The 18389-nt window shown below is 51.7% G+C and overlaps 1 protein-coding gene and 1 pseudogene across 2 annotated transcripts in view; one reads left to right on the top strand and one right to left on the bottom strand.

Moving 5' to 3' along the window:
* NLRP5 (NLR family pyrin domain containing 5) overlaps nt 1-18389 on the bottom strand; it is a gene marked incomplete at both ends in the record, with an annotated part of 57345 nt that overhangs the window by 22030 nt on the left and 16926 nt on the right. The gene's annotated exons all lie outside the window — the stretch shown is intronic.
* LOC311633829 (adenosine receptor A2a-like) lies at nt 17176-17787 on the top strand (annotated as a pseudogene). The gene has a single exon. The product of its transcript is annotated as an adenosine receptor A2a-like (transcript).

The following is an 18389-nucleotide window of genomic DNA, read 5'->3' as shown; positions in this document are numbered from 1 at the left end:
CTAACTTAAAACAGCCTATGATAACTGGCAGCAAAGAACATCCTTGCAATAAACCGCCTTCTGCTTGCGAACTTGTGATGTTTACAACATACTCGTGGGTTTTGATCCCACTCAACGACATGCACCTGAACTCTGAAGCCCACGTCACTCAGGCAGTGGGGCCCGTGGGGCCCGTGTTCGGACCACAGGGTCAAGCTCACAACCACAGCTGTTGGCTGTCACGGTGCTAGGAGGCTCTGCCCTCCAGGCTGGGATGTGCACATGGCCACGAGAGGACTGTGCCCTCAATTAGTCTGAGGCTTGGACCTGTCCACACACTGTGATCACTCTACACAAGTGAGAACCATTGACCAGCTGCCTCCAGCACGCCCCCTACTGGGGATCAAGCCCACAACCCGGGCATGTGCCCTTGACCGGAATCGAACTTGGAACCCTTCAGTCCGCAGGCCGATGCTCTATCCACTGAGCCAAATCAGCTAGGGCAGTGGTTGGCAAACTCATGAGTCAACAGAACCAAATACCAACAGTACAACGATTGAAATTGCTTTTGAGAGCTAAATTTTTTAAACTTAAGCTGTATAGGTAGGCACATGGTTATTAATTTAATGAGGGTACTCCTAAGCTGGCCCTTGCTAAACACTCAAGGGGCCAAAGAGCCGCAGGTGGCTCTTGAGCCAAGGTTTGCCCTCCACTGGGCTGGGGCCATCTCTGTGGAGGGCAGTCTGGCAGGAGCTCTGTGCCCTCTAACTGCCGATATCACTCGGCACCCGCCACACCGGAGGCCGCTTGCGGCTGACCGAGGACAGGTGCCCTCCCCTCAGAAGGAACACGTGCCCCCCACTGTGTTCGCTGCAGCGTTATCTACAAGAGACAAGATCCAGAGCCAGCCCCTGTGCCCACCTGTGGACGAGCCGATAAAGCCGCCTGTGGTGAACCAAACCAGTATTACAGGAAATGCTAAAAGGTGTTCTTTAAGAAGAGAAAGAAGAAAAAAGTAAAGACAAAAATGATGAACAACCAATACACATCTATCAACAAGTGAGTCTAAAAGTCAGTGAATTAAAGATCTGAGGAACAGAATAAGCTGGTGAATAGAATAGAATCAGGGGCACAGAACGGGAGGGGGATTGATCATTCTCAGGGGGAAAGGGGTGCCTGTGTGGGGGGGTACGGGAAGAGACTGGACAAATATCGTACACCTATGGATGAGGACAGCTGTGGGGGCGGGTAAGGGCAGAGGGTGGGATGGGAACCAGGTGGAGGGGAGCTATGGGGGGGGGGGAGAAGAGAAACAATTGTAATAATCTGAATAAAGATTTAAAAAAATAAACAAAAACAAAAAAAGCAGCAGCAGCTGTGGTGCATTCACACCAGGGGATACTCTGCAGCCGTGGAAAAGGAGGGTCTGTTCCCTGTGAGAGGACACAGAGGGACCCGGAGAGCATCCTGCTGAGGGAGATAAGCCGGTCAGAGAGAGACGAGGATCGCAGGATCTCACTCACACGTGGAATCGAATGAACCAAGTGACGCACAAAGTAGGCCCAGAGGAGTGGAGGCGTGGAACGGAGGGCAGAACCTCACAGGGAACGGGGGGGGGGGGGGGAGGCAGGAAGAAATGAACCAGAGAACATGTATGGGCGCAGGCACAGCCCGGGGATGCAGACAACAGAGGGGTGAAGGCCTGGGGAGGGGGCAGAGGCGGGTGGAGCTGTGTGGGAGGAAAATGGGGGAAAAAGGGGGACATCTGTAATCCTCCCCACAAAAACGAGGCAGGTGTGTCCGTTCAAGCCCTGCAGCCTTAGTGCCCAGCCCCGGCCAGAACGTGGCTCACCTGTGAGCTATCAGTGCCCCCTCTCCAGACACGCACTGTTCTGGGGGATGAGCAGGACATGGGGTGAGTGGGGAGGGTGAATCAAAGGACACGTTTTGCTTTATACCTCCCTGTCGTGTTGGCTTTCTCTAAAATAGGGAAAGGCATTTCCTGTGAAAGTATCATCTTAGTGGAAGCTGGTAGAAATAAGAGTTTTATTAAAATAATTGAGCTGTTACCATTACCCATCTATGAGTGACAGAGACGGAGAGGGAGAGAGGGGGAGAAAGAGGGAGACAGAGACTGAGAGAGACAGAGACACAGAGATAGAGACACAGAGACAGACAGAGACAGAGACACAGAGATAGAGACACAGAGACAGACAGAGACAGAGACAGAGACAGAGAGACAGAGACGGAGAGACAGAGACGGAGAGACAGAGAGGGAGAGAGACAGAGAGGGAGAGAGACAGAGAGGGAGAGAGACAGAGAGGGAGAGAGACAGAGAGACAGAGAGACAGAGAGAGACAGAGAGAGACAGAGAGAGACAGAGAGAGACAGAGAGAGACAGAGAGAGACAGAGAGACAGAAGAAAATTACTGACAATGGACAGATGATAATGTTTATGTGCTGATTATTCAAAACAGACCCCTAGCAAGAAAATGAGCGTTTCTCCACATTCCCAAGTAACACCCAGGAAAACCATCGACCCCAGCGGTGGTGAGAGGGGAAAATGACTCCACTGATTTCTAAGAACAAGTGGGAAAGGTTACATCTTAATTCAAATTTCCTCGTCAAAGTTAAAGATTTCCACGTTTTCCCAAACCTCTAACACGTAGAAACCTGGATACCTGGAGATGGAAAATACACACACACACACACACTCACACACTCTCTCAGCTGGTTGGCTGATTACATTAATGAGGAAGCTTATTTAAAAAAACGAATTTTGGGCGGTCACAAGGCAACACATTCATACACACCCACGACTTGAAGGAAACATTTGAATTCAACATATAGCCCAGCCCTGGCCAGTTTGGCTCAGTGGATAGAGTGTTGGCCTGCGGACTGAAGAGTCCCGGGTTTGATTCCAGTCAAGGGCATGCACCCCGGTTGCAGGCTCTTCCCTGGTCAGGGAGTGTGCAGGAGACAACCCATCAATGTGTTTCTCTCACATCCATATTTCTGCTTCTCCCTCTCTCTTCCACTCTCTCTAAAAAAATCAATGGAAAAATAACCTCAGGTGAGGATGAAAAAAATAAAAATGAATAAAAACATTTAAAAAAGAGAAACTATATGAAAAATAAGAAAATAGTGTCATTTGATAAAACATGGATGGATCCCGAGAGTATCGTGCTGAGTAAATAAGTCGGATGGAAGAAAGTAAGAACCATATGGTTTCCCTCATATGTGGGTATAAAACAGAAAGCAGCACACAAACACACAGACTCATAGGCACAGACCACAGCACGGTGGTTACGAGAGGGGAAGAGGGCTGGAGGGTCAAACATACGGTGACAGGAGACCTGACTCGGGTGGTGAACACGATACAATATTCGGAGAATGTATTATGGAACTGTACATGTGAGACCTACATCCCTTTATTTTAAAATATGTTTTGTTGATCTGTTTCACAGAGAGGAAGGGAGAGGGATAGAGAGCTAGAAACATCGATGAGAGAGAAACATCCATCATCTGCCTCCTGCACACTCCCCACTGGGGATGTGCCTGCCCACAACCAAGGTACGTGCCCTTGACTGGAATCGAACCTGGGACCCTTCAGTCTGCAGGCCGACGCTCTATCCACTGAGCCAAAAACGGTTTCCGCTGAGTTTGTTCTTTTCTTTTGAAATTTATTTTTACTGTTGAGAGTACGACAGGTGTACCACCCCAGTTCCCTCTTTTCCCCCATGGACCCCCCGCACCCCCACCCTGCTCCCGCCAGGCAAGCTTTTTCTTCTTTGCTTAATCCCTCCCAGACCACAGCAGGGCGATTACCAGAGGGGGAAGGGGATTGGGGGTAGGAAAAGGTTAAGGGGGGAGGAATGGTGATGCCAGGAGCCTTGGGGGGGGGGGGGGTGAACACACAATACATAGGTGATGTAGAATTTTACCCCTGAAACCTACATCATTTTATTAACCAGTGCCGTCTCAACTGAAAACAAAAAAACAAAAAAACAAGCAAACAAGCAAGCTGGGAGGTGAAGGCTATTTTGAGACTAAATGACGAGACAAGAGGGAGAGGGTGAGAGTTCATGGCTCTCTCGCTCCTTCTCTCCTCCTACCCCCTTCCCACATTGTCTCTCACCCCACCTCAGTGGTCGGCAAACTCATGAGTCCACGGAGCCACGTATCAACAGTACGATTGACATTTCTTTGGAGAGCCAACATTTTTTAAACTTAACCTTCTTCTAACGCCACTTCTTCAACACAGACTCACCCAGGCCTTGGTGTTTTGTGGAAGAGCCGCACCCAAGGGGCCAAAGAGCCGCAGGTGGCTCTCGAGCCGTGGTTTGCCTACCATGGCTCTATCCCTATCTCTTTGTCTCTCCCCATTTCTCTCTCCTCTCTCCTCCCCCCCGCCCCCAGTCTGTCTGTCATTAACAGAATGTGGGTAAAGGTAGCAGCTCAATCACGTTAGTAAAACCCATTTATGTCCACCAGCTTCCACTAAAATGCTGCTTTTACAGGAGATACCTCTCTGTATTTTAGAGAAAGCAAACACAATGGGGAGCTATGTTTCTCTCCCCTGCCCCCCACCCTTTCCCTCCTGAGGACATCAGGGGGTCTCCAGGGACCCCACAAAGCCTGTTCCCATTACGGCGAGGTTTCAGAGGGAGTCCCAGCCTCCCCACCGGGTCCCCTCACCGGCCACCGCTTCCTCCCTGGACAGAGAGCCTCCTCGGGGCGCGTGGCTGAGCCACAGTTCACGTGAGCACCATGGACACAGCCACCCCCCCTGCCTCCCACCACCTCCGTGACCTTGACCTTGAGCCCCAGCACCCAGGCTCCGTCCTCAGGGTTAGACGCAGAGACTGGAAGGGCGAGTACCCACACGGAGCGTTCTGCTTGGGAGACGGGACCGCTGGTTCTTTCTCCAGGTGGCTTTGGACTCCAAGAGCCTCTGTGCGGATGGTGGGGGCCCAGGGGAGTGGGGACAGGGGAGGGGGGGAACCCAGGGGAGGGGGTACCCAGAGGAGGTGGGGACCCAGGTCAGGGCCCCACAAGCAGGTCTGAGTGTTTGAGAGAGAAGGAAAGGCGCTGAGACCAAACCTGAGGGGGCTCACACTCACCTATACCCGCCCGTCCTCACGGCCAAGGTCAGCGCCAAGCCAGCCCACCTGCAGAGGGCCTTTGGGGAGTCCTGGATGGTCACGTGGCCACGGGCCCCTGGCTGCCTCCAGCCATTGGCCAAGGCCCAGCCAATGAGGGGCAGCTGCCCTGCCCCTGCCCCTGCCCCTGCGTGCAGCCGGAGCACACCTGTGCCAGGGTCTCCGGGCGACCATGGCCTTCACCTGTGCATCCTGCAGCCGTAACTGTGTGTGTGTGTGTGTGTGTGTGTGTGTGTGCACGTGTGTCCTTTTTTAAAAATATATTTTTATTGATTTTTTTTTACAGAGAGGAAGGGAGAGGGAGAGTTAGAAACATCAATGAGAGAGAAACATCGACCAGCTGCCTCCTGCACCCCCCCCACTGGGGATGTGCCCACAACCTAGGTACATGCCCTTACCGGAATCGAACCTGGGATCCTTCAGTCCGCAGGCCGACGCTCTATCCACTGAGCCACACTGGTTCTGGCTATAATATTTTTATTGATGTCAGAGAGGAAGGGAGAGGCATAGAGAGATGGAAATGTCAATGAGCCCTAGTTTGGCGCAGTGGATAGAACACCAGCCCTCAGACTGAAGGGTCCTGGGTTCAATTCCGGTCAAGGGCACATATTTTGGTTACAGTTCCATCCCCTTCCTGCGGGAGGCAACCAATCGATGTGTCTCTCACCTCAATATTTCTGTTTCTCCCCCTCCCTTCCACCCTATTTAAAATTCAATGGGGCTGAAACCGGTGTGGCTCAGTGGATAGAGCATCGGCCTGCGGACTGAAGAGTGCCAGGTTCGATTCCGATCAAGGGCATGTACCTTGGTTGTGGGCACATCCCCAGGGAGGGGTGTGCGGGAGGCAGCTGATCCGATGTTCCTTCCATCGATGTTTCTAACTCTCCCTTCCTCTCTGTAAGAAATCAATAAAATAAAATTTTTTAAAAAATGAGATGTGCACGTCCCGGCCTGGAGGGCAGAGCCCTCCCAGCACCGTGACAGCCAACAGCTGCGGTTGTGAGCTTGAACCTGTGGCCTGAACACGTGGCCCCGCGTGCTGAGTGATATCGGCTGCAAGTAAACAACGCTGGACCAGGTGCTTGTAACGGAGGAGGATGGAAACCCACGGGAACGCTGTAAACATCCTGACCACGCCCTTCCTTTGCCGGGGGCATCGGCTGTAAAATAAAGACTCGGCTTGTTGTCCCTGGCGCTGGCGCTCGCTCTCCATCAGAGAGAACAGGGTCCCACCGGGACCCAGCTTTTATTTTCTTGTCTGTCTTTTCTCCATCCTTCACCGGCCCCTCTCAGGCTCACACTTGGCTGTGCTGGCATGGCACAATTTCCTTTGTTGATGAAGGCATTACATATGTGTCCTTACCCCCTATTGCCCCCCACCCCATGCATGTTTAAAGGTCCCCGTGTTATTAACGTGCCACCAAGATCGGGGATTGCTGCCCTACTCCCATCCAGCCCTGGTCTTTCCCAGGCATGTGTCCTCATTGCTTTAGAAAAGGGGTGCCTCCTAGGCCATTTTGGGGAGCACCTCAGCGGGTGGGGTCTCTAGCTTCCCATTGACCCCAGTAAGACCTTCATTTATTGGGGGGGGGAGGGGGCTCTTAGTGAGGCATCGGGATCGTGAAATTCTGGAGAACAGACTTCACTAAAGCATGTTCACATCAGAGCTTGGCTTTGGGTGGGCCTTTTCAAAATATATATATATTTTTTATTGATTTCAGAGACGAAGGGAGAGGGAGAGAGAAATATCAGTGATGCGAGAGAATCATTGATTGCATGCCTCCTGATTGCCCCCTACTGGGGATGGAGCGCAAAACCTGGGCCTTTGCCCTTGATGGGAATCGAACCTGGGACCCTTCAGTCGGTAGGCTGACACTCTATCCACTGAGCCACACCAGCTAGGGCTTTCTTTTTGTCTGCTCTTCGGAATGCAGTGGGGGTCGCCTGAAACTCATAGAACATCGTATTGAATGTTCACTGTGATTGAAAAGTAAAACACACACACACACACACACACACACACACGACTATTGCCCTGGCCGGTGTGGCTCTGTTGGTTGGAGTGTCACCCCGTACACCATAGGGTTGCAGGTTTGATCCCCCGTCGGCACAAACCTGGGTTCCAGGCTCTATCGCCTGGTTGGGCACATGCCCAGGGCTGTGGGCTCGATTCCCCCTTAGGGGGCCTGCAGGAGGCAGCCCACTGGTGTTGCTTGCTCTCTGTCCCTTTCCCTTCCTCTCTCTCCAAAGTTTAAAACAAGTGAGTGAGAGAAAAGTAAATATATATATATATATATATATATATATATATATATATATATATATATATATATATATATATATTGGGTCGGCAGCTAAGTAATTGCGGGTTTCACACACACATGGCTTCAGTTGAATTTTTAGGTTTGCAGACGTGGTACAAATGTAAAACACATTTTGTTATTTGATAGTTGGCTATTCAGCTGTTAATCAGTAAAAAAAGTTTTTTGATCTGTTTTGTAGTTTTCGTTTGGCATTCGTTGAAAAATGGAAAATCAAAAGGAACATTTTCGTCATATTTTGCTTTTTTATTTCTGCAAAGGGAAAAACGCATCGCAAGCTCATAAAAAGTTATGTGCTGTTTATGGTGACGAAGCCTTAAAAGAACGGCAGTGTCAAAATTGGTTTGCCAAATTTCGTTCTGGTGATTTTTCACTCAAAGATGAAAAACTCTCTGGTCGTCCAGTTGAAGTTGATGACGCCCTAATCAAAGCAATAATCAATTCGGACTGTCACAGTACAACACATGAGATTGCAGAGAAGCTTCATGTATCACATACATGCATTGAAAATCACTTAAAACAACTTGGCTATGTTCAAAAACTCGATACATGGGTTCCTCACGAACTGAAAGAATCACAGTTAACGCAATGCATTAGCAGCTGCGATTTGCTAAAGAAATGTAATGAAAATGATCCATTTTTAAAACGACTGATAACTGGCAATGAAAAATGGGTTGTTTACAACAAATCAAGCGGAAAAGATCGTGGAGCAGGCCAGGTGAACCAACTCAAACAACATCAAAAGCTGATATTCACCAAAAGAAGGTTTTGTTATCAGTTTGGTGGGATTACAAAGGAATTGTCTACTTTGAACTCTTACCACCCAACTGAACGATCAATTCTGATGTCTACATTGAACAACTAACGAAATTAAACAATGCAGTTGAAGAAAAGCGGCCCGAATTGACAAATCGAAAAGGTGTTGTATTCCATCATGACAATGCAAGGCCACACACATCTTTGGTCACTCGGCAAAAATTAATGGAGCTTGGTTGGGATGTTTTGCCACATCCACCATATAGTCCTGACCTTGCACCATCTGATTACTTTTTGTTTCGATCTTTACAAAACTCCTTGAATGGTAAAAATTTCAATAATGATGATGATGTCAAATCGTACCTGATTCAGTTTTTTGCTAATAAAAACCAGAAGTTTTTTGAACGTGGGATTATGATGCTGCCTGAAAGATGGCAAAAGGTCATTTATCAAAATGGGCAATACATTACAGAATAAAGTTATTTAGTTCCATGAAAAAATTGTCTTTGATTTTCTTTAAAAAATCCGCAAGTACTTAGTTGCCGACCCAATATATATATATAATTTTTTTTTTAAGTAAATATATATTAACAGAAGAGGCCGGGCCAGTTTTTCTCAGAGGTCAGAGCATCCACTCAAGGACCAAAGGGCATTGGGTTTGGCTCTGGCCAAGGGCATGCCTACAGGAAGCAGCCAACCAATGGGTCTCTCTCACATGGATGTTTACCTTCTCTCTCTCTCTCTCTCTCTCTCTCTCTCTCTCTCTCTCTCTCTCTCTCTCTCTCTCTCTCTCCCTGTCTTTCCTCCTTCCACTCTCTTTAAAAATCAATAAAGCCCTAACTGGTTAGGCTCAGTGGATAGAGTGTTGGCCTTCGGACTCAAGGGTCCCAGGTTCTATTCCAGTCAAGGGCATGTACCTTGGTTGCGGGCACATCCCCAGAAGAGGGTGTGCAGGAGGCAGCTGGTCGATGTTTCTCACTCATTGATGTTTATGACTCTCTCTCCCTCTCTGTGAAAAATCAATAAAATAAGTGTATAAAAAAATCAATGGATAAAAATATCCTCGGGCGAGGATTAACAAGGACAACAATGAGATGAATGCCTCTCTCTGTCTCTCTCTCTGAAATAAATAAGTTTATGAAAAAATAAAATAGAAAAGAACCAGAGAAGGGCAGCGGGGAGCGCCCCCCCCCCACTCTGTCCCCCTGAGAAATGTCCTTCGAACAGCGGGCGGATAAAGGACACCCGGCAAGTTTGCAAATGGCATTCGGGTACAAGTTTAATTCAATACTCAGGTACAAATGTAAACACTCGTGTACAAGCTTAATTAAATAACCTAAAAAGTGAACCCGCGTCTCCCACAGCCCAGCTAACGGGCCGGGACGTGTCCAAAGGCACAGTGGAGGCCGGGGGGGGGGGCTGGGACCCCACCCGCCACCTCAGTCCCTCCCGGGCGCCTGTGGGGGTCACGCCCGCCCCACACCCAACTGAGCGATTTCAGACACAGAAGGGCCCGCAGGCACAAATGCAGGGGGGGGGCGAGAGGAGAAAGAGAGAGAGAGAGAGAGAGAGAGAGAGAGAGAGAGAGAGAGAGAGAGAGAAAGAGAGAAGAGAGAGAGAGAGAGAGAGAGAGAGAGAGAGAGAGAGGAGAGAGAGAAGAGGAGAGAGGGGGGAGAGAGGGAGGAGAGAGAGAAAAGAGAGAAGAGAGAGGGAGGAGAGAGGGGGGAGAGAGGGGATAGATGAGAGAGGAGAAAGAAAGAGAGAGAGAGAGAGAGAGAGAGAGAGAGAGAGAGAGAGAGAGAGAGAGAGGAGAGAGAGAAAGGAGGAAGAGAGAGAGGAGGGAGAGAGAGAGGAGAGAGAGAGAGGAGAAAGAAAGAGAGAGAGAGAGAGAGAGAGAGAGAGAGAGAGAGAGAGAGGAGAGAGAGAGAGGAGGAAGAGAGAGAGGAGGAGAGAGAGAGAGAGAGAGAGAGAGAGAGAGAGAGAGAGAGAGAGAGAGGAGAGAGGAGGAGGAAGAGAGAGAGGAGGGAGAGAGAGAGAGAGGAGAGAGAGAGAGAGAGGAGAGAGGAGAGAGTATCATCCATGTGAGGGAGACCCGTTGGTCGGTTGCCTCCTGCAGGGTTGCCCTCCATCAGAACGGAACCCGGGCCCTCGAACCCCATCTCCCACGGGGAGCTGCCCCGGGTCCCTCAGGGCGTCGGGGGGCCCGCCCCCGCGTGCGGCCCCTGGAAGGTGCCCTCGTCCAGGTCCTGCAGGATCCTCAGCACCGCGCCGTCCACCGGCGGCCCCTCCAGCCGCAGCGCCACGTGCACCCGGCGCGGCGGCTTCCGCTCCCTGCGGGGGAGACAGGGCTCTGTGTCTGCGCGGAGGGGACAGAGGCAGAGACTCTGGGGAGAGAGACCCTGCAGAGGGGCCCAGGGAGACCCCAGTCTGTCCCCTGCAGAGGGGGGCCCAGGGCGACCCTGTGGTCTGTCCCTGCAGAGGGGAGGGGGAGGGGGAGGAGGAGGAGGAGGAAGAGGAGGGGAGGAGAGAAGGTGGAAGGGGAAGGAGGAGGAGGGGAGGAGGATGGGTAAGGAAGAGGAGGAGAGGGATGAGGGGGAGGAGGACAGAGTGGAGGGGGAGGGAAGGGGAGGAGAGGGATGTGGGGGAGGAGGACAGGAGGAGGGAGAGGAAGGGGAGGAGGAGAAAGAGGAGGACGGGGAGGAGGAGGGGGAGGAATAGGAGAAAGGGAGGAGAGAGAGGAGGGGGGAGGCAGGAAGAGGAGGAGGAAGGGGAGAAGGGGGAGAAGGGGAAGGGGGAGGGAAAGGAGGAAGAGGAGGAGGAAGGGGCAGAGGTCTCTCGGACACTCACAGGAGGACCCTCGTGGCCCGTGCCTGCTTGTGGAAGGTCTGGTGCAGGCGCTCGATGGCCCGGAGCCCCAGCTGGTTCCTGCTCAGGTCCAGGTGCCGCAGACCCTGCTGGGTGCGGAGCAGGTGGGCCAGGGCTGGCCACAGTAGGTGGTGAGGGAGCACTTCTCCAGCCTGCGGGTGGACACAGGCGGCTGGGGCGTCCCCACGCCCACGCCTGAGGCCTCAGAGGACAATGGTCCCACCCGGGAAGCCCACTCCGGGGGGCCCCTGCCTCCAAATGCATGTGAGGTGTTGGGTCCGTTGCTTTGTGTGTTATTCAGAGTGGGCTACGCCATTCCTAACTCCACGAAGGTATGAGCCATCTACACTGAGTGGCCAGATGATTATGATCTCAGATTATTATATAGGAGGCTCAGTGCATGAATCCGTGCATGGGTGGGGTCCAGCTAGCCTGGCCAGGGGGAGGGGACATGGGGTTGGCCTGCCTGCCTGCTGGTCGAACTCCTGGTCAAGGGGACAATTTGCATATTAGCCTTTTATTCTATATGATCTACACTGAGTGGCCATGTTATTATGCGTTCAGAGATCATCATCATCGTCTGGCCGCTCCGTGTCTATCCTTCAGAAATTGAATGCTGCCCTGGTGGGGAGCTTAGTTGCTTAGAGTGTCATCCTAGGTTGTAGGTTTGATCCCAGTCAGGGAACACACAAGAAGCAATGGTATGGCTCAGTGGTGGAGTGTCTACCTAGGAACCAGGAGGACACAGTTCCATTCCCAGTCAGGACACATGCCTGAGTTGCAGGATTGATCCCCAGTAGGGGGGCATGCAGGAGACAGCCAATCCATAATTCTCTCTCATCATTGATGTCTCTCTCTCTCTCTCTCTCTCTCTCTCTCTCTCTCTCTCCCTCTTCCTCCTCTTCCTTCCTCTCTGAAATCAATTAAGATATATCCTATATAATAAAAGCCTAATATGTTAAGTGTCTGGTTGACCAGTTGGCTGTTCAACCAATCAAAGCATAATAAGCTAATAATATGCTAAGGCTATTCGACTGCTATGATGTGCACTGACCACCAGGGGGCAGACACTCCAACCAGTAGGTTAGCTTGCTGCTGGGGTCTGGTGGATTGGGACTGAGCAAGACAGGGTGGATACGCCCTGGAGCCCTCACACAGTCCCTCCCCAGCCCCCATCTGCACCATGGGGGTCCCTCAGCCTGGCCTGTGCCCTCTCATAATCTGGGACCTTTCGGGGGGGTGGAGGGATGTCAGGATGCTCTGGTCTCACAGCCAGGACGGGGGCGGGGACAAGGGAGCCACTCACTCAAGCACCTGGAGCCCGGAGTCCCGGTCCTGCAGGGCCTCGCAGAACAGGGTCAGCCCCTCGTCCGTCAGCCGGTTGAAGCTGAGGTCCAGGCTCCGCAGCGTGGTGATCCGGACCAGCGTGCGGGCCGCCTCCCAGCAGCAGCTGGCGGTCAGGCCGCAGCTCCTCAGGCTGCGGAGGGAACACGGGAGGGAAGAGCCATCTCACACACCCTTCCACTATCCTGCACTGCAGGCGGGAATGCAGACTCCTGCAGACACTGCCGAACACACTATGGTAGGGGTGTCGAACTCAATCAGAGAAGGGGCCAAAATCTAAAATCCAGCCTAAATCGCGGGCCGAATGGTTTACTGAACAGTCACAAACTGACAATGTCATAAACTGACAGCGGAGTGCAGTGATGACAGCGCGGTGCGGGCCACATTGCAAGGCCTGGCGGGCTGGATTTGGCCCGCGGGCCTTGTGTTTGACACATGTGCGACTATGGAGTTTCCTCAAAAATGGAACTAACTGCCAAAAAAAAAAAAAATTAAAAAAAAAAAAATGGAACTGCCGTTTGATCCAGCGATCCCACTTCTGGAAATATATCCTAGCAATCCCGAAACATCAGTCAGAAAGAATGTCTACACCCCCCATGTTCACCGACGAGTGACAGATTTGCTAGCTCTGGACGCGTGATATATATATACTGAGTGGCCAGATGATGATGACCTCTGAACGCATAATAATCTGGTCACTCAGTGTATATCCTACAGAATAAAAGGCTAATGTGCAAATTGTCCCCTTGACCAGGAGTTCTATCAGCAGGCAGGCTGGCCAACTGCCCATGTCCCCTGCCCCTGGCCAGGCTGGCCGGACCCCACCCATGCACGGATTCATGTATAAACACACACACACACACACACACACACACACACACACACACTGAATGGCCAAATTATGCGTTCAGAGATCATCATAATCTGGCCACTCAGTGTATGTGGGGTCATGGACCCTGTGGTCTGTGTGGCCTGGCTTCCCTCACAGATCATATACTATTTCTAAGATTCACGCACACCGTGGCACTTCTCGGCTCTTGGTTCTTTTTCACGACCCAATGCTATTCCACGTTGTTTGCCCATCCACCAGCCAAGGGGCCCTTGGATTGCTTGCACGTGTGGGCAGCCATGACCGATGCAGCCATGACCAGCTGTGTGCAGATCCTGGTACAGACTCAGGTTTCCATTTCTCCGGCGTGAGTACCTAGGGGCGGAGCTGCTGACTCGTACATTGTACGTTTTGCCCTTTTAGGAGCTGTGAGACGATTGTCCCAAAGCAGTGGCCCCATTTCCTGCTTCTTTGGGGATACTAAAAAGTGTCCGTAGGTTTGAGGTGCTTTTTGTCATTGTAGCTAATCCTCACCCCAGGATATTTTTCCATTGATTTGTTGTTGTTGTTGTTGTTGTTAGAGAGTAGAAGGAAGAGAGAGAAACACATCAATTGGTTGCCTCCCACATGCACCCAGGCCAGGCCAGAGATCAAACCTGCAACCTAGATACATGCCCTGGACCAGGAATCGAACCTGTGACCCTTTGGTGCTTGGGTCGACACTCTAACCACTGACCCATACTGTCAGGGCCAGCCAACTTAAAAAAAAGAAAAGAAAAGACTGCTGAAACCAGTTTGACTCAGCGGTAGAGAGTCGGTCTGTGGACTGAAAGGTCCCAGGTTTGATTCCACTCAAGGGCATGTACTTGGTTGCGGGCACATCCCCAGTAGGGGGTGTGCAAGAGGCAGCTGATCGATGTCTCTTTCATCGATGTTTCTAACTCTCTATACCTCTCTCTTCCTCTCTGTAAAAAAATCAATAAAATATATTTTTTAAAAAGACTTATTTTTCAATGACAGTTGACATTCCATATTATCCGTTTCAGGGGTATCACATGATTAGATGTGTATGTAACTTAGCAAGGGGACCTCCCCCCAATAAGTCTAGTCCCCACCTGGTCCCATCTCTCGTTATTATACTAGAGGCTTGGTGGACAAATTCGTGCACCGGTGAGATCCCCTGGCCTGGTCTGTGCCCTCTGGCAATCTGGGACTCCACCCTGGCTGGGGAAGGGCTCCAGGGCATGTCTGGCCCTATCTCACCCAGTCCCAACAGGCCGGACCCAGCAAAAAGCTAACCCATCGATCAGGCGTCTGCCCCCTGGTGGTCAGTGTGCATCATAGAGACTGCTCAAGTCGTTGAACAGTGGGAGGGGCAGTTAGCACATTAGGCTTTTATATATAGAGAGATTGTGACTCTGTTCCCCCCTCCCCCCGCGCTGTGCTGTATGCACCCATATACATTATTATATACATTATTATATACATTATTATGATATGCATTATCCTATCGGGGCAGTGCCCCTGGGACTCACACGAGCCTCTGCAGCGGGCACTGGGCTTCCTGCAGGGTGCGCCACAGGTCCCGGGCGCCGTGGTAACGCAGGGCGTTCTCAGCCAGGCTTAGGTGGGTCAGCCTGTGGTTGCCGCGGAGAGGGAGGATGAGGCTCTGGTGGGAGAGCAGCGTTTGGTCACAGCACTCCAGCCTGGGGCAGACACAGACGGAGGCTGCTCACTGTCTGCCCACCGCCAGGTGGGTTTCTCAGAAATACACTTATTGATTTCAGAGAGGGAGGAAGGGAGAGGGAGAAGAGAGAGAGTGACATTGATGAGAGCGAATCATCAGCCAGCTGCCCCCCTGCACGCCTCCCATCAGGGATCGAGCCTGAAAGTCAGGCATGTGCCCTGTGCAGGAATCGAACCAGGGACCTCTCGGTTCAGGGGTCAAAACTCAAACACTAAGCCACACTAGTAGGCATAACTGCATTATATATATATGACATTTACATTAAAGATATAAAATAAACAATACGTAATTATAAATAATATATAATTATAGGTTATACATAACACTATGATATGGGATATATTATATGTGATTTGTTATATATAATACTATATACTATATTATATGTGATATAATATTATTTATATATATATATATATATATATATATATATATATATATATATATATAATACATACTAGAGGCCCAGTGCATGAATTTGTGCACCGGTGGGGTCCCTTGGCCTGGCCTGTGGGATCGGGCTGAACCTGGCTCTCTGACACCCCATGAGGGGTCCCGGATTGAGAGAGGGCACAGGCCAGGCCGAGGGACCCCATGGGTGCACATCGGGATGGGGAGCCATGTGGGAGGTTGGCCAGCAGGGAGAGACCATGGGAGGGCTCCAGGGTGTGTCCTGATTGGCCCGATTCCAACACCAAGCTAACCTACTGGTTGGAGCATCTGCCCCCCTGGTGGTGAGTGCATATCATAGCGAGCAGTTGAGCAGCCTTAGCATGTCATCAGCACATGATGCTTTGATTGGCTGAACGGCCGACTGGTCAACCAGACACTTAGCACATTAGGCTTTCATTATATATGATAATATATATATTATATACAATGTATATATACACACACACACACACACACACACACACACACACACACAAATGAAAGATGCAAATTGACCGCACCTTAGCGATGCCCACCAGCCAATCAGGAGTGAGTATTCAAACCAACCCAACAAAGATGGTGGGTTAATTTGCATACGCAGGCGCCGAGTGGCCAGAGGTGGGACAAGACGCAGGTGTTCCACTCTGCCCCAGCTGCTCCGGGCCTCTAGTATAAAATATAATATATGTAATAATATGTATAATATATAATATATATTTAAATTGGGGGGGGGGAGAGAGAGAGATGAATTTATTCCACTTACTCATGCATTCATTGGTTGATTCTTGAATGGGCCCTGATAGGGGATCAAACCTGCAACCTTGGCTTACCAACTGAGCCACCCGGCCAGGGCCATGACTGGGCTTTCTTTGCCTCCTACCGAGGGCTGGACATTCCAGTCAGGCTTTCTCTCCTTCTAAACACAAAAGCCTCCTCCTCCCACATCTAAGACTACCTCTGAAGGCACCCACGGTGTAAAGGAGAGAACACGACCGCGCGTGAGACCACCGAAGGAAGGGAGGGTGGGCTGGGGATCAGTGGGGTCCCGAGGGAAGAGGTAGAGGAGGAATGGGGACACATTCCCAGGATGGCCTGGGGAGAGACGTCATCTCAGGACTTATAAAATAATTGCAGAAAGCAGAAACCGGTGTGGCTCAGTGGATGGAGCATTGGCCTGCAGACTGAAGGGTCCCGGGTTCGATTCTGGTCAAGGGCATGTACCTTGGTTGTGGGCACATCCCCAGTGGGGGGGGGGGGGCGTGCAGGAGGCAGCTGATGGATGTTTCTCTCTCATCGATGTTTCTAACTCTCAATCTCTCTTCCTCTCTGTACAAAATCAATAAAATATATTAAAATAAATAAAAAATTGCAGAAAGATGCATTAAAGACATGAATGAACATTCGTGTTAGAGAGACCGGGATGAAGAGTAGGACTGTGGAGCGGTGCAGCCGGAGCCAAGCAGCAGCGGAGACGACAGTGGAGACAGCGGAGCCGACGCGCACCGGCAGGTGCTGGGGACCCTGACGCCGCCTCCGAGCTGAGCGCGATGGAACCCGCGGGGGCGGCCTGGTTGCCAGAGGGACGCCAGGGGAGCCGCGCAGAAGCCCGTAGGGACCCCCCACCTCGTAGGAGCCCCCTGTAAGAAGCCCCCGGTGATCGGGGCGCCCCGGGGAGGGCGCAGGGCTATGGACCGAGACCCGGCCTGGCCCGCGTGCTCGCCGCGCCCCCGGGCCGTGGCCATGGCTGGCGCGGGCTCGCTGGCCCTGTACATGTTGGCCGTGCCGGGCAACGTGCTGGTGTGCCGGGACGTGTGACTCAACAGCAACCTGCAGAGGGTCACCAACTTCTTCGTGGCGTCGCTGGCGGCGGCCGACATCGCCGTGGGCGTGCTGGCCCCATCCCCTTCGCCATCACCATCAGCCGGGGCTTCTGCGCCGCGGGCCACAGCTGCCTCTTCCTGGCCTGCTGCGTGCTGGCGCGCACGCGGAGCTCCATCTCCAGCCCCATCGCCATGGACCGCCCCATCGCCACCCGCCTCCCCCTCCGGCACCACGGGCTGGTGGCGGGCGCCTGGGCAGAGGGCGTCATCGCCGTGTGCTGGGTGATGGGTGCTGTCCTTCGCCATCGGCCTGACGCCCACGCTGGGCTGGAACCGGAGGCGCGCAACGGGGTCTGTGACCACAACGTCTTCGCCCGGGTGCCGGGTCCGCTGCTGCTCACGCTGGGCGTCTCTGTGCATCTTCCTGGCGGCGCGGCAGCGGCTCAAGCAGATGGATGCGCAGCTACTGCCCCTGCTGGCGGGCTCGCTCCGCGCTGCAGAAGGGGAGGGTAGGGAGATCTGGGGGAGATGAGAGATCCACCGAAGGACTTGTATGCGTGCATAAAAGCATGACCAATGGACGCAAAACTCTGAGGAGGGAGGGCATGTATGGGAGGGTGGCAATGATATTTGTACACAGATAATAATTTTATATATATATATATATATATATATATATATATATATATATATATATAAATATATATATATATATATTATTGATTTTTTACAGAGTGGAAGAGAGAGGGATAGAGAGTTAGAAACATTGATGAGAGAGAAACACCGATCAGCTGCCTCCTGCACACCCCCCACTGGGGATGTGCCTGCAACCAAGGTACATGCCCTTGACAGGAATCGAACCTGGGACCTTCCAGTCCACAGGCCAATGCTCTATCCACTGAGCCAAACCGGCTTCGGCCACAGATAATAATTTAATAAAAAAAAAAAAAAGAAAGAAAAAAAAAAAGAAGGAGGTGCCCGCCGCCAAGTCGCTGGCCATCACCGAGGGGCTGTTCGCGCTGTGCTGGCTGCCGCTGCACATCATCAATGGCTTCACCACCTTCTTCTTTCTTCTTTCTTCTTTCTTTCTTCTTCTTCTTCTTCTTTTTCTTCTTCTTCTTCTTCTTCTTCTTC

Source organism: Pipistrellus hanaki (genome assembly GCF_964339955.1).
Source record: "Pipistrellus hanaki genome assembly, chromosome: 15".
Taxonomy (NCBI): Eukaryota; Metazoa; Chordata; class Mammalia; order Chiroptera; family Vespertilionidae; genus Pipistrellus; species Pipistrellus hanaki.
Note: the sequence above shows the minus strand (reverse complement) of the source record. Positions and strands in the feature narration are given on the sequence as shown.